This window comes from Bubalus kerabau, chromosome 1 (genome assembly GCF_029407905.1).
Source record: "Bubalus kerabau isolate K-KA32 ecotype Philippines breed swamp buffalo chromosome 1, PCC_UOA_SB_1v2, whole genome shotgun sequence".
Lineage (NCBI taxonomy): Eukaryota > Metazoa > Chordata > Mammalia > Artiodactyla > Bovidae > Bubalus > Bubalus kerabau.
Window position 1 is genome coordinate 200,193,091 of NC_073624.1, and position 15,016 is coordinate 200,208,106.

General features: G+C 43.5%; 1 protein-coding gene across 1 annotated transcript in view; it reads right to left on the bottom strand.

Moving 5' to 3' along the window:
• SNCAIP (synuclein alpha interacting protein) overlaps positions 1–15,016 on the bottom strand; it is a 163,550-nt gene that overhangs the window by 148,027 nt on the left and 507 nt on the right. The gene's annotated exons all lie outside the window — the stretch shown is intronic.

A 15,016-nucleotide genomic window follows, 5' to 3' on the forward strand; every position in this document is an offset into this window, starting at 1 on the left:
TGCGGCCTACGTAAGTGGTGCAAACTTCTTGTCTTGAAGTTTTATTGGTCTCCCGCGTAAACCAAGCTACTCAGCCTCTTTTCTCCACTGAATTTTCCTACTGAGCTATCCTCATTCTATTACTCTTTATATCTTTGATAAATATTTAAATAAATAGGTCACCTACGCCGTCTCTCCTTCGAATACCCTGGATCAGCCAGGGCTGGACCCCGGCAAGTGCCTTAGCTCTTGACTTTTCTGTTTCACTTTTTCCACTTTTAACATCTGGAACATGGTAGTTATTTACTTCTTGTCTTTTAAAAACTTGAAAACATCATAATCACAATGACTATGACAAACCCAATATTTTGTAACAGACAACAACTGCTGATGATAATCATATTTAACCTTGTTGAATACTTATTATGAGTTGGTCATTGTTTTAAATCCTACCTAAAACATGTCATTCTTACAATGACCTCTGAAACAGGTAACCACTTGTGCCAGGTTCCCACAAGGAAACGAGTGGCACAATCAAATGCAGTTTGTGGGTGTTTTAATAAAGAGACCATTTGCAAAGGTGTGGGCTGGGTTTGAAGAAACTACAAGAGATGGTGTAGTACCCTAAGCTAATAAGACCAAAGGGGAGCAGTTATCAGTATGAAGTAGCCGCAGGAGGGCATAGTTATCAGAATTCAGAAAGTAGCCTTAGGGAGATGCTCAAGTGCCAGGAGCTCATCTCCTGCTGATGCCTCTCACTGACCAAACCCAATCAGAAACCAGAAAACAAGCCTGCTGATTCAGTCCAAATATCTCAGCACACAGAGTAGGCTGAGAAAGGAATAGAGTGGCTTAGAATCTATTTGATACCAATCATCCCAAACTTAGAGTAAGTGAAATAATCAGCAGATATCTGGTAGTGAAAGATAAAATCATATCAAAATATCCAGAGGTTCAGTAAGCTGCCCCAGATCACACACGCACAGTAAGAGACTAAGCCAGCCTGTGCTCTGAGACTCGTAACCAGTGTAGCAGTCTGCCTTCACGCACCATCTCCAACCCACGCCGTTTATAAGCATGCTGTTGGGTGTTTCAGGTGACAGTGAGAATAACAAAAAATAATCAACACCCTCTAGAAGCTTGTAACCTGTGTGCCAGTTTTGTTATCTCTCCATCTTACTACTATCAAATTTCCAAATTCCCTTTTAACATCAAAAGTTCCATAAAAGCAGGTCTTAAGACTCTTACAATTCCTTCCCTATTCCAACTAGTGGCTGAGCAGTGAGACCTTCCATCACATAGTATTTTGCCCAAGTGTTTGACAGTATCCTGCTTCGGAGGGATACTCTGAACATAAATTACACAGGTTACACAATGATATCTTTTGAGAAGACAAGCGTTTATAACCTCTATTTACTGCATTGAAGTAAACCTTCAGTCTTATAATTGATACATTTACTTGCAAGACATGCTGAAGGACTCATTTATCCAGCCAGCATGTATTAATCATAAGTATGAACCTAAAACTGTGCCAGGTACTTGCACAGGCTGAGAAAACATTTTTACCAAAATCAACCAGAGGTTTTCTAACAGAAATGAGCCCTTAATTATCCAGAGGGAAATTTAAAGTGTGGTCCCTTGGACTGCAAGGAGATCCAACCAGTCCATTCTAAAGGAGATAAGACCTGGGTGTTCTTTGGAAGGAATGATGCTAAAGCTGAAACTCCAGTACTTTGGCCACCTCATGTGAAGAACTGACTCACTGGAAAAGACTCTGATGCTGGGAGGGATTGGGGGCAGGAGGAGAAGGGGACAACAGAGGATGTAATGGCTGGATGGCATCACTGACTCGATGGACGTGAGTTTGAGTGAACTCTGGGAGTTGGTGATGGACAGGGAGGCCTGGCGTGCTGCAATTCATGGGGTCACAAAGCGTCAGACACGACTGAGTGACTGAACTGAACTGAACTGAATCCCCAAGAGCAGGGCTTCTCAGGTGGCAAAGAATCCGCCTGCAATGCAGGAGACGAGTTTGATCCCTGGATCGGGAAGGTCCCCTGGAGGAGGAAATGGCAACCACTCCAGTATTATTGCCTGGAGAATTCCATGGACAGAGGAGCCTGGCAGGCTACAGTCTATGGGGTCACAAAGAGTCGGACACAACTGAAGCGACTATGTATGCATGCACTCACTCACCAAGAGAGGTCATGAGCACATACGCTGGGTGCAGTCAGGATCCTGTCCCTCAGCAGTACCCTTCTCAAAAGATATAATCTCCCCAGATACTTCTGAGTTTGGATTTAGGGCAAAATCCTGTAATAAGCACAAGCCAATCAAAAGCTGTTCCTCAACACAAACAAGTGTTCTGCTATTTTCCATCTTTTAGGAAGGGCCTCTGCTTTGAAACATCAGCCCTGTGTAAAAGGGCCTGCCTCCAACAGATCAAACAGAAATTCGTCCCTGTGGGTTTTTTCTTAGTTCTGCTTTTCAGCTTGGGGAGGCCATTCTTTCATGCCTAATCTTGACTGAAATAGCACATAGAAATCTTTCGTCTTTTTCAGGAACAAGGCAAATGAACTGGCATCGCTACCCCCTTTCATGCTGTGCAAGCATTAGCTTTGCATTTTTAAAAACTATTGTACAATGTGTCACGCGGTGAGGTTTGCCAAAGAGAGGGAAAGGGGAAAAAGGAATAGCAGAGTTGATTTCCTACATGCAAGTTTTAATGATTTTGGAAAACCATCAACTTGGATTAAATGCTGATTCTAATTTGACAGCTTCCCACTAATGGCGAGAATGCAAAGCCATCAATTAGCTGCGTGATAATTCTACATTAAAGAACAATCTATTTCCTTGGTAATTCTAATGAATGGACAAATTCATTTCATTAAAAACTCAAATACTTGATGAGGCTTATTTTGTCCAAGAGCTCTAGGTAAGATCTTTCAAACATCCTCGAAATGTTTGCTTTAGTGCGCATACCTGGGCTTTCTGTGGCCAACAAAAGTTGCAAGACCTCTGCTGCATGAAATGCATTCACATACATTATGAGACAGAAACAAAGAAGAACTGATCAAGTCCCCTAGTAGGAAAAGCTTATGTCCCTCTTCTTACCAAGTCAATCTGTAGCTTGTAAAGAGCTGTTATTTCCTAGCAACAAGAGTAAATACTGTGCTACATTCAGGGCCCGAGATTTGTAACCACGTTAATCTGCAAGTACTCAACTTAATTAAAGATTAGACTTTTAAATTGTATTTTTAGTGCACAACAGGACTGTTAAATTATGATGATCAGCGGCTAAGTGTGCTTATGTCTGCAGAACTCAGGGAGTAAAAATGAATCATTTATTTCCATCTTGATATGACTGCCCTTCTCAGAGGCGCTTTTCTCCGAGTTCACGAGCCTTGGAGTTCATTGGAACTGTATGGCTAAAACACAGCTTGGAGACCTCATTTATGAAAATTCCTTTAAACCTTTCACCACTTTGACAAATCCAGTCCAAGTTCACTGAGCCAATTCAAAAGTAGCTCTCGGCCTTTTATAGGTTTTCAATTACACCAACACAGCAACACCAGAGCCGCATGTAGGATGAAGGACACTGCAGATAAGGAGAGCCACGGGTTCTTTTTAAGACATGCAAATGAAAGCAGCCTTCCCAAAACTCTAGCCAATAGATGAAAAGCTTTGTCTGTCCTGAACCGTCCTTGACTTATTAAAAAGAGATCATCAAATTACTTAAACATGGTTAGTGTTTGGTTATCTACAATAGGATGTATGCTATGATGTTTCTAGTTCTTTAGAATTTACTCTGCAAAAATACTGGCAGCTACTTTGCCCTCCAACTGTTCCAAATAAAAATTTTTTTGAGAAATTGTTCAAAACATTCTCTAGACTTCATTCATCCTCCTCCTACATAGTCTGTGACAGCAGGATTTACTTTTCCCTGTATGCACTCTGAGAAACAAAAACCGCCAGCAGGTCAATGAGCTTTCCAGGTTGAAAATGGGAATCAACTGGAAGACAGAGGTTAGGCCTGATTCCACTTTCTATTTCAATGCACCCTTTGAGTTGCTCTGAGGCAACATACTCTTTTCTGAGACAAGAGGTCCTTAAAATGATTATATGACTTAATAGATCAAACACAAATATTTTCTCCCATTTTCAAACTTTTGACTTTATGTGAATATGTGGTTTGTATGGTATTGTGGCAGCACCAACCTTTGAGACTTGGTTGAATGAATTGTTTTACACAGCATTTATCATTAGGGTAAAGCAGACAGACAAGCGTATGAATGTTAGTTGGTTAGGAGCACTTGCAAAAATTATATACTGTATGTGCAAAGGCACACTAACTTGGGCTATAAATCTCCCATTCTCTCAGGGGGCGTGGTCATGACTCTCAAACCACTGGAAGCATAGAGAAAGCTCATCATCACGACTGCAACAGCTCCCTGATGCAGCCTATCCCTTCTCTGTGGATTTAATATTCTAGATGTCAGTTGGCCTTTGCAATCTCAGTAGGAGGCTTGTCCAGTGGATGAGGTTTGTTTTGGTATTTGGTCTGTCTGTCTTCTTTCCCCTTCTGTTAAATAAGACCATTATGATTTAACATGCTAGACTGCAATAAGTTCCCCTAGGATTCAATACTAGAGGAGGTGTAGCTTACAGCACAATTCTAGGCTATAGTGTTCCTTCTGACTGTCCATTCGGTCTGACTCCAGTGTGGTTCTGTGGCACCAGAAAGCACCAGGGATTGAAAGGCAGGAGCCAGGGCTGGGAGGTGAGCCTCATATACCAGTCTCTTCAGTTCCTGAGATTACATACAACCTCCCCCTCCTTTAATGCATTCAAGGTCACAAATGCCAACTGTGGACTCTGAGACACTGCACTCTACACCAGGGACAGAGAGACGATCAACACATTGCCTACTCTCAAGGGCCCAGGTTCAAGAGCGCAGGCAATCGAGTACAACACCTCTTATGGGGTGACAGAGGAGATGAAGCTAAGTGTTGGGGAGACACAGCTGGTGGTTGGGACTGAGTCTGCCCTTGGGGCTCCCAAGGCCTCTTCAGAGCCCAAGCCTGCAGGCTGCAGTGGGAGCCACAAGCCACACGTGGCAAGTGAGCATGGAAAATGTGGCTGGTCTGAGTTAAGAATAAAGTGCACCCAACTATACTCAATATCTTGTAATAACCTATGATGGAAGACAATGTAAATATATGTATAACTGAATTACTTCATGATATGCCTGAAAATAACACAGCATTGTAAATCAACTATATTTCAATAAGAATTAACATTTTTAAAATACATCCAAATTTCAAAGAGATTGGGAATGCAAAGAATCTGATTAATGATATTTAAAAATATCAGTTACATGGGGAAATGCTAATATTTTGGATATACTGGGTTAAGTAAAACATTGCACGTGTGCTCTGCGTATGTTCTCAATAGCTTCAGTCATGTCCAACTCTTTGCAACCCCATGGACTGTGTAGCCCTCCGTGCTTCTCTGTCCATGGGACTTTCCAGGCAAGAGTACCAGAGTGGGTTGCCATTTCCTCCTCCAAGGGATCTTTATGACCCAAGGATCGAATCTGAGTCTCCTGCATCTCCTACACTGGCAGGTGGATTCTTTACCACTGAGCCACCAGGGAAGCCCAAATAAAACATTAACATTAATTTCACCTGTTTCCTTTTACTTTTCCCACCATGTCTACTGGAAAATCTGAAATAAACCATGGCTTCTATTACTTGTAGCAGGCAGTTCTGGTCACCAGCGGACGCTTGAGGAGAAAACCCAGTAGGCTGTCTTGGGGTGTTGCGGATGAGAGGAGAGAAGGAGCCATAGAATGAGAGAAGGGAAAACACAGGGGACCTCATGAGGGGCTGCAAAGAGAAGAGGTTGATGGTGTGTGTGCTCCCTGAAGAGCACTTATCATCGAATTCATCTGCAGCAGACACACCTCTACATGAAGGCCAAAACAAGGACAACAGTCACATCATCAATAAATGAGAAGCAGGCTCTGGTTTCCAGGGAGCCATGCTCTACTGGGACCAGACCGACCAGTCAGCCTGTCTTCATTCCATCTGTGGCTTGCCGTCTGGTCCCTCTGCCTTCTCACCTGCAGAGGGGGCCTGGGAGGAAACCACTCTGCTTATGTGTCCCCCTTTCCAGCCTTCATCTGCTCCAGCATTACAGGAGGCTCCCGTGGCAGAAGCAGCCACTAGACCAACTTTGTCAACAGAGAGGCTGAGGGCCGTCAGGACTGACAGAGGCTGGGAGTCTCCCTAGCCAGGTTTCATGTCTCACACAGTAAGAGGAATGGGCGTGGAGGCTGCAGGAAGGGGCAGTGATGCAGATCGGGGTTCAGCCTTTAATTCCACCCTCACCACTTGGCAGCTGGGTGAAGAATAAGTTCCTTCTCTGAACTTCACTCAGGACAGCTTAAAACAGGGCTCATCATGCACGTCTCTGGGGCTGGTTGGCTATGATGTGCTTTTCAGAAAGGACTGGCACATGGTGAGCACAATAAATGGTTGCATGTGATACATGGTAAACACTCAACAATGGCTATTACCGTTCTTCCAGATTACAGCTTTTAAGCAGGTTTTTAACCTGGAGTATATGGAGCCGGGGGAAATCCACAGATGGAAACTCTTGAAATCAGATACACAGTGTGTGTGTGTGTGTACATCTTTTTTCTCTAAGGAAAGAATCTATCGCTTTCATCATAGCCTCAAAAGGCTCTCAGACTCAAAACAGGTTAAGAAACATTCTATGGCTTCCAAAATCTTTAGCTCATTTTGTGTATCCTTAGTATATGTTTCAGTGTGGTTCTCAGAATGAAGCCTCTTCGATGCCTGTTCAAGAGACCTACGCATTACACACAACAGGACAACCTCTGTAAGAGGCCTCTATTGTCTGGCCACAGCAGAAGCACAAGAACATGATGGGAATACCTGAGGTAGAAACTCATCTTGATTTCAACTACCTATAGAACTGGTGTCCTTACCTCTTTAAACACATCTTTTTCCCACAGTGTTTCTGACATAACGGATGGCCAAGGGAGGCAGCTGGAATGTTTTACTCTTAGGAAGTGGTCACTTCATTTTAGAGAAACAACGAAAGCATCATAACAGATGACTCAGAAGAGCCCAATCAGAGATGGGGTCTACTCCTCAATGGCCCAGCTGAGGGTCTGGCAGCTTTTCAGTCCCCAGGAAGGGACAGCTTAGTGGCAAGCAAGCTGCTTCAACTCTTTACATGTTAGTTTTCTCAGATGGAGAGAGAGGATGATCACTTAGTACCTCCTTCCTAGAGCTTCTGTGAGGATTCACTAAGAATAAGTGGAATGCCTCTGAGCTGGAAAGTACCCAACACAGAGTAAGCACCTCAGATATTAATTAACAGATAGCCTCTTTATGGTAGGAAGAAAAAATATTCCTCATCTGATCTCTGAGCCATAGATTCTAGCCTTGATATTCACTTTGGGCCACTTGCATTTTTACAGCTCTTTTCTAAGGTAGCTTTTAGTGACCAAGTAGGAAACAAGCAGTTGGGAGAACTGACGGAAAAGTGTCTGAGCATCATTTTCAAAAGTAACCTGTCTTCATGTCCAATGTTCCGAGAAGCAAATGTGAGAATCAAGTTAAAGGAAACAGAATCAAGTTAAGGTGATCTAAAAAATCACCTTAAAAACCTGAAGGTTAACAACTCAGTACACATATCTCATTCATTCAATTAAAAAAACATCCCTATGAGAGGCACTGTTACTAAGCACAGGAATATACAAAGACCGAGGAAAGGCAATGCCTGGCTCGAGACGTTCAGAGTGACGGCACAGACAGAAAGTATACCCAATGCTGTCCCACAGGGTCAAGTCCAAGGCAGGGCCTTGAACCAGCAAAGGTTTCTTGAAAGAATAACACTTGAGTTGTGTCAGGAGGGAGGAGCAGCTTTTCACTAGGTCAAGAAAGGAGAAACAATACTCCACAGAGACCACAACAGACGCAAAAGCATGAAAACAAGAGAGAAAATGGACACTTGGTGACCTTGAGTGCTAGAGAGGTCATCACAGCATGGGGAATTCGTGGGCAGCTAGAAGTCACTGTGCACCCTCCTCCCATCCATCCGTGTTCAATAGGAGGCAGGGCACACATCGTGGGGAACCCCAGACTTCATGGTCAAGAGCTTGGACTTCTTCCCCAGAGCTATGAAATTTCAAATGGTTCTTTTTTTTTTTTAATTGAGATACAGCTGACATATAACATTACAATAGTTCCAGGTGCACCATATAATGATTTGATATTTGTATATATTATGAAATGATAATCACAAGAAGTCTAGTTAAAATCTGTCACACAAACTTACAACATTTTTCCTTGTGATGAGTTTTTAAAACCTACTTTCTTAGCAACTTTCAACTATGCAATATAGTATTATTAACTATAGTCACCAGGCTGTATATTATAGCCCCATGGCTTTTATTTTACCGCTGGAAGTTTGTACTATTTGGCCATGGACACGTGGTTCAATTTTAACTCTTTGCTCTTTAGAAGGGACTCTCAGGTAGTGGCAAGGAGAATAGCTCAGCAGGGAGAGACTGGGAGCAGCATTTCAGAGGTGACTTGTGAGGAGTGAAGGAGTTAAAAACAGTGAGTACCTAAACCAGGGGTTCTCAGCCTCCAGGATTTAATGCCTGATGATCAGAGGTGGAGCTGATGTAATAATAATAGAAAGAAAGCACACAATAATTGCTATGTGCTTGAATCATCCTGAAACCAACCACCCCCCTACCCTGACCCTAGTCCTTGGAAAAACTGTCTTCCACAAAACTGGTCCCTGGTGCCAAAAAAGTAGGGGATCGCTGATCTAAGCCGACGTAGGGGAAAAGAGTAAGACTGAGAGATGGATCTGGAGGCCCTGGTGACTGATTAGGTGGAAGTGAAAAGGAAGATGGTCAGACCAGGGCCATCTCCAGGTTTACGGCTTGGTGGCTTAGCAAGATACACTATGTCCTCCAGGGAAAACAGATGGAACAATAGGTATCTGCTGCTTCTGCTTGCACAGCCTCCACTCTCTTCTTTTCAGTATTTTCTCTTTAAAACCCACCCGTTTCCTGCTCTCAGGTCACGGGGTTTAGGAGGGCTTTACTGACCACCCTTCCCCCATAAACCTGCCCACCCTCCCATGCACCTTCCCTGGCACCCAGCCACCCCTCACATAGACTCCCCCTCCTGCTCCTGAAGGCTCCAGGACAGGACTGCGCCCATCATCAAGGCAGAGCCAAGGAGCATATTCCGTCTCTGGCCAAAAAAACTGGTTTGGGCATGAGCATATGATCAAAGTGGTCTAATTAGAGTTAATCCTGAATTATTCTCTTTTCCCACAGGGATTAAGTTTAAAGCTGCTGATGAACATTTTACCACCATGAAGAAGAGAGAAAATCAGAACTTGGTCCTCCCTGAACTTTTCCAACATAGGAGCCAGGATATGTCCCTTCCTTCCTACTTGAACACTGGGTTTCTGTGACTTGCTGCCAAGAGTCCTGACAGATACAAAAAGTAAAGACAATTGTGTTTCAAAAAAACCCCAGGGTCTATTTTTGTAACTGGCATTATAAAAACCTGTATTTCTGTGACACTAGTACCTTAAAACATTTCAATATACAAAAGGCATTTAGGGGACTTGATAGCCAATTCTTCTGTGAATAATGAAAATCCCAGAGAGGAAATGGGAAGCCATTCCAGTACTCTTGCCTGGGAAATCCCATGGACAGAGGAGCCTGGCGGGCTACAGTCCACGGAGTGGCAGAGAGTCAGGCCTGACTGAGCACCTAAACCAGCACCACCAGTACCTTAAAACATTTCAATCTACAAAAGGTATTTAGGGACTTTATAGCCTATTCTTCTGTGAATAATGAAAATCCAGACCAGACTGCTTTAGAAAATGTTACTGTGGCAGATAATGGCACATTCACTCACTAATGTTTATGGAATATCTTCTGGGATATAAAAAAGTGTGGGCTCGGGTTTGAGCTGGTCCATCCCAGGCCCTTCCATAAAGCACAGCTGTGTGTGCTGCTGAGCCGAATTGTGGGATATGAGCGAGGCCAGATGTTTCAGGCCAGCCTGACAGCTGCACTCTATGGTAGGGAGGCCACCTGAATTTCAGACAGGCCACCTATAAAACAACGCTGGTGAAGCAGCACCTCCACTGAACCCTCAGGTGAAAGACAGAAAAGAACATGTTTTGCATTCCTCTCCCCTCTAATAAAACATCCACTGACGTTTACAGAGGAGCCTACACCGTGCTGGCTCTCTCCTGCCACTAGCATGGGTGTTAACTGTCACGAAAGCAATGGTATCTCTATGTAAATGTGCCTAAAGTGTCACCTCCTACCCTGCCCACTTCCCAGTAGCTGCTACTGCTGATAAGTCGCTTCAGTCGTGTCTGACTCTGTGCAACCTCATAGACAGCAGCCCACCAGGCTCCTCTGTTCCTGGGATTCTTCAGGCAAGAACACTGGAGTGGGTTGCCATTTCCTTCTCCAATGCATGCACGCATGCTAAGTTGCTTCAGTCATGTCCGACTGTGTGCGACCCTATGGACAGCAGCCCACCAGGCTCCTCTGTCCACAGGATTCTTAGGCAAGAATACTGGAATGGGTTGTCATTTCCTTCTTCTCCCAGTAGCCAGGCCCAAAGAAATCATCAAGTGTTCATCTCTGGCAGGGATTTGTTGGTTCTGCTACCCTGTGTCCATTCTCAATTCTGACAGCGGTGCTCCCAAGTCCTTTGAGGAAGCACCCACCTACTGCCCCATTGTGTGCTATCTGAGCAGGGCTGTCAATGAACGCTTCTGGCTCAGCAGTGTGCCTGCCACTCCAACTAGGCCAAAGGAGTTCTTCCTGCTTTGCTAAGCGCAAGGGCAGAGCCTTCCAAGGGCCGACAGCCAGCTGTGTGCCTCAGGAACAAGACCTTCAGTTTCTACTCCCCAGTGCCCAAGAGGAGTTCCATTTCTATCCTGAGAATGGCTCTGACTTCCCTTTGACTCTCAGGATATCCTCCAGATTGCATTTGTTTTCTGTTGCTTTACAACTAGAGAAACATAACTGTACACAATCCACTGTGATTTAAACACTAAGCAATTGTAACATTCATAGTATACTCTGCAGCTTATAAAGCATTCTCACGTTCATTTATCTCTTTTAATCAATCTTCCTGGCACTGAATTTTTTACCTCCCCCCAAATAAATCACTTATTGATTTCTCTATTTCTCACAACAGCACAATCATTCTTTCAGTCACTTAAGCTTTTTTAAATCTCATAATGATTCTGACTCTAGGCTTTCGCTAACCTTGTATAATCAGTCACCTAATCCAAAATGTGGGATCTCCCAGATCGATCCCTGCTTCCTATGTGGCACTAGTGATAAAGAATCCACCTGCCAATGCAGGAGATGAAAGAGATACGGATTCGATCCCTGGGTTGGGAAGATCCCCTGGAGGAGGGCATGGCAATCCACTCCAGTATTCTTGCCTGGAGAGTCCCATGAAGAGAGGAGCCTGGCCGGCTACAGTCCATAGGATCACAAAGGGTTGGACAGGACACGACAGAACAACTTAGCCCAAATGCACAGATCCATCCCTTCCTTTCCTTCCTCTCTGCCTCCACCTTTGTCAGAGCCTTCCTCACCCTTCAACAATGGATTGCTGACTCTGCTACCAGCCTACTGTCTCCAAACCATCCTCACACCACTAGCATAGGATATAGCTAAAATTTTATTATCGTTGTCATTCCTTTTCTTTCTGTGGTTTACAGAACAAAGATTACAGGACAATGATTTATAGGGCAATTCCCTAACCTCAATTCTGGGCTGTCTCCAAGTACACTAGCTTACAGTACACTATCCCTCAGCACAAAAACATTGGCTGGAACAACTATTTTCATACACATACTAGGTTGAAAAAAATTGCCACAGATTTTTGCAGCTCCCGCTGACAGCAACTGGAGTCTTTCAATACCATCTTGAATCTGGGGAGACCCTGTGATTTGATTTGGCTGAGAGGAAGGAATAGCAAATATAATGCAAGCAGAGGCTTAAAAATCACCCTAAACTGGGGTTTGTTCTTTTGCTGCTCTTGGAATACTGCTTGTCTGTCACATAGACAAGCGGGCCCAGGCTAGTCAGCTGGAGAATGGGAGGCCCATGCCACAGTTACCTGTTAACCTGACCTAATAACTATCAGACATAAATGAGGCCATCCTAGATCATCCAAACTACCAGGTGACTGAAGATAACAGAGGAACTCAGCCAAGAGCAGCAGCAGAACCACCTCGCTGAACCCAACTCGAACTACCAACCACACAATTGCAAGCAATACAGTCATTTTAAGCAATGATTTGGGGATGGTTTGTTACACAGCAATGGATAACTGAAAAAACATCTAAGCTGACTTGGTTACTTTCTCATGGGAATTCCTTTTCGTTTACTGCTCACTGTCTTAGGCAATTAATCATAAAATATCTTCCTTCATGCTCTGTATCATTACTTAATATTTCATGTATCCTATTTTTCCCCTTGTAAGTTCTTCGTGAAGAGACTCTGCATTTTATATTTTTATACCCCATGTATGTACAAAGTGTATATGGAATGACTATTTAGTAATCAATCAGCACTTTTCCAGGACCCAGCTGTCAATCATATCAATTAAAAATAAAAAAATTAATCATTTCAACACATATTTTGATCAATAATTTTAAAAGCTTAAAAAAGGAGTGATAAGATATATAAATTATAAAATATAAAATCCAGTTATCTATAGGCATAAATCACGCATAGTATATATATTAGTAACCCACTTCATTGAATCATTTCCAGAAAATTAATTCTTGCAAGTAGAATCTGCATACCAATCTAAGGGGCACAAGGAAACAAGCATGTAAAGGTAAAAGTTTCACAGAAGCAAATGTTTGATTTTCACCAGGAAATTATTTTTCTCCCAAGACACCTATTTCTCCTATGTGGTTTGCAACCCTAATCTGACAGACTGCCAAAAGCAAACCTTCTATTCTAAGAGTGTCGCTTGATTCTCTTGTTGCTATTCAATTCAATTAGATTTTTGCATTTAAAGGAAAAATTCCCTTGTGTTTCTTATAATGATGCACCTGCTCCTTGGGAGATTTCCTCTTTTGACAAGAAATGCCTTCAATCTGGCAAGAAAAATGACTCCAGGCTTTCTCTGATAATACCAAAGATCATTTGTTTGTATTAGATGTTTATGTGGGCTTTCCTCCTCTTAAGAGCAGTAAAATACTGCTGCAATTCCCTCCAAGACAACAGTGCACAGAAAGTTTCTTGGCCTCTGTTCTGAATTTCCACTGTACACCTGCACAAGAACAACTAGTTGAAAGTAGCAGAGCTATGACACAGTAGACAGAGAAATTCATTTGCCTTAGTCCCTTCCTTTTGGATATCCATACACAGTTCAGTTCAGTTCAGTCGCTCAGTCATGTCCGACTCTTTGCGACCCCATGAATCGCAGCATGCCATACGCAGTAGTAAATGTCAAATCAATAACTGCAGCATCATTTCAGATCTACCATATTGTAACCTTTCCTCATGAAATGCTTGCCCTAAATAAAATGAAGTTTATGTTCAAAGCTATATTATTTATTTTTTTTATATTTTATTTCTAACTGAGATGTCCAAAGATCCTTAAGAGAAGCACCATCTTCTTTCTGTGTCTAGACCTAAAACTCCTACATATTTGGGTAATCTTCAGTTAATACTGCCTTCCAGAGAGACTTCTGCAATGGGGACAAAATGTCACACTTTTTCAAATAAAGGGCACCTGATGGTTGTCTCCCTTCATTCCAGCCAGGCTGAACGTAATTTAACGTTGAGATGCATCAGAAATACCCAACAGACATTCTCTAGATGTGAACCCATTAGCATACTGCTTTCCTAAACCTTATCCTCTCTGCCTTTGAAAATTTCAATATATACAAATGAAATACATATTTCAACCCATTCCCAACTGGGACGTCTGCTCCATAATAAGAGAAATAGGTTTTTGCCTTTCTGCAGATTCAGCAGGGAAAGCCATGCTTGAAAATGATGTGTTTAGAGTGACACCTTGGAGAACTGACATACTCTGCACACATGCAATCCTCATAAACGTCCCCAGACAGCCCTTATTTCATTTTGCACACTGCACCCTGGCTGGGCTCCGCAGCACATGGTGTGTGGTGAGACTGTCCTGCAATGGTTCTCCCCTTCCTCGCAGCTCTTTGATGGACACTTGTCAGTAATAGCCAGGAGGAGTGGGGTCCAGCCACCAGCAAGTGAAAAACGGGCCACCGACAGTAAGCTTCCTTAATTAACTTTCCCAAGGCAAGCCTGTTCCCACAGGAAAAAACACCACGTTTCCCCTCTCCTAGCGGTCCATTGAAAATGAGCAACAATGCTGTTGCCTTTTTGTTTCCTAAAGACTTTCTTCCCCGCAAGCAGTAGCGTGTTCCTCAAAGAATGCTAGTATTTCCTGTGGAAACTGTATGGCTGCCAGTAATGGCTCATAATTTTCCCTCTTTTCCTTTCGTAAAAATGAAATAAACAAAACGTGGCATTTGACAATAGCCAAATTACCAGTCACCTCGCTTACCACCTGCAGATGAGAGACATCATCGCGAAAGGAGGCCAGGGGAGAAACACTCCTGGCTACAATTGACCCGGACGAGCGGCGGACACAGGACAGCGCCCGAGGGTGGTGGTCGGAGTCCTAGAGGACCGGGCAGCCAGGGGGCCGCGGTGCCCAAGAGCGAGGGGCTCCCCCTGGGCCGCGCGGCAACCCCAGGCGTCCCTCTTTTGCGATTACTATTATTATTGTTGGTACTGTTTCTATTACTATTACTTCGTCCCTGGTTACCTCAGTTCTTAGGAGCCCCGGCACTGCCCATCCCTGCCTCCCACACCATCCCAGGTGGCAGGAAGAATAATAACCACACGAAACCGGCAAAGGAAAAGAGCAAT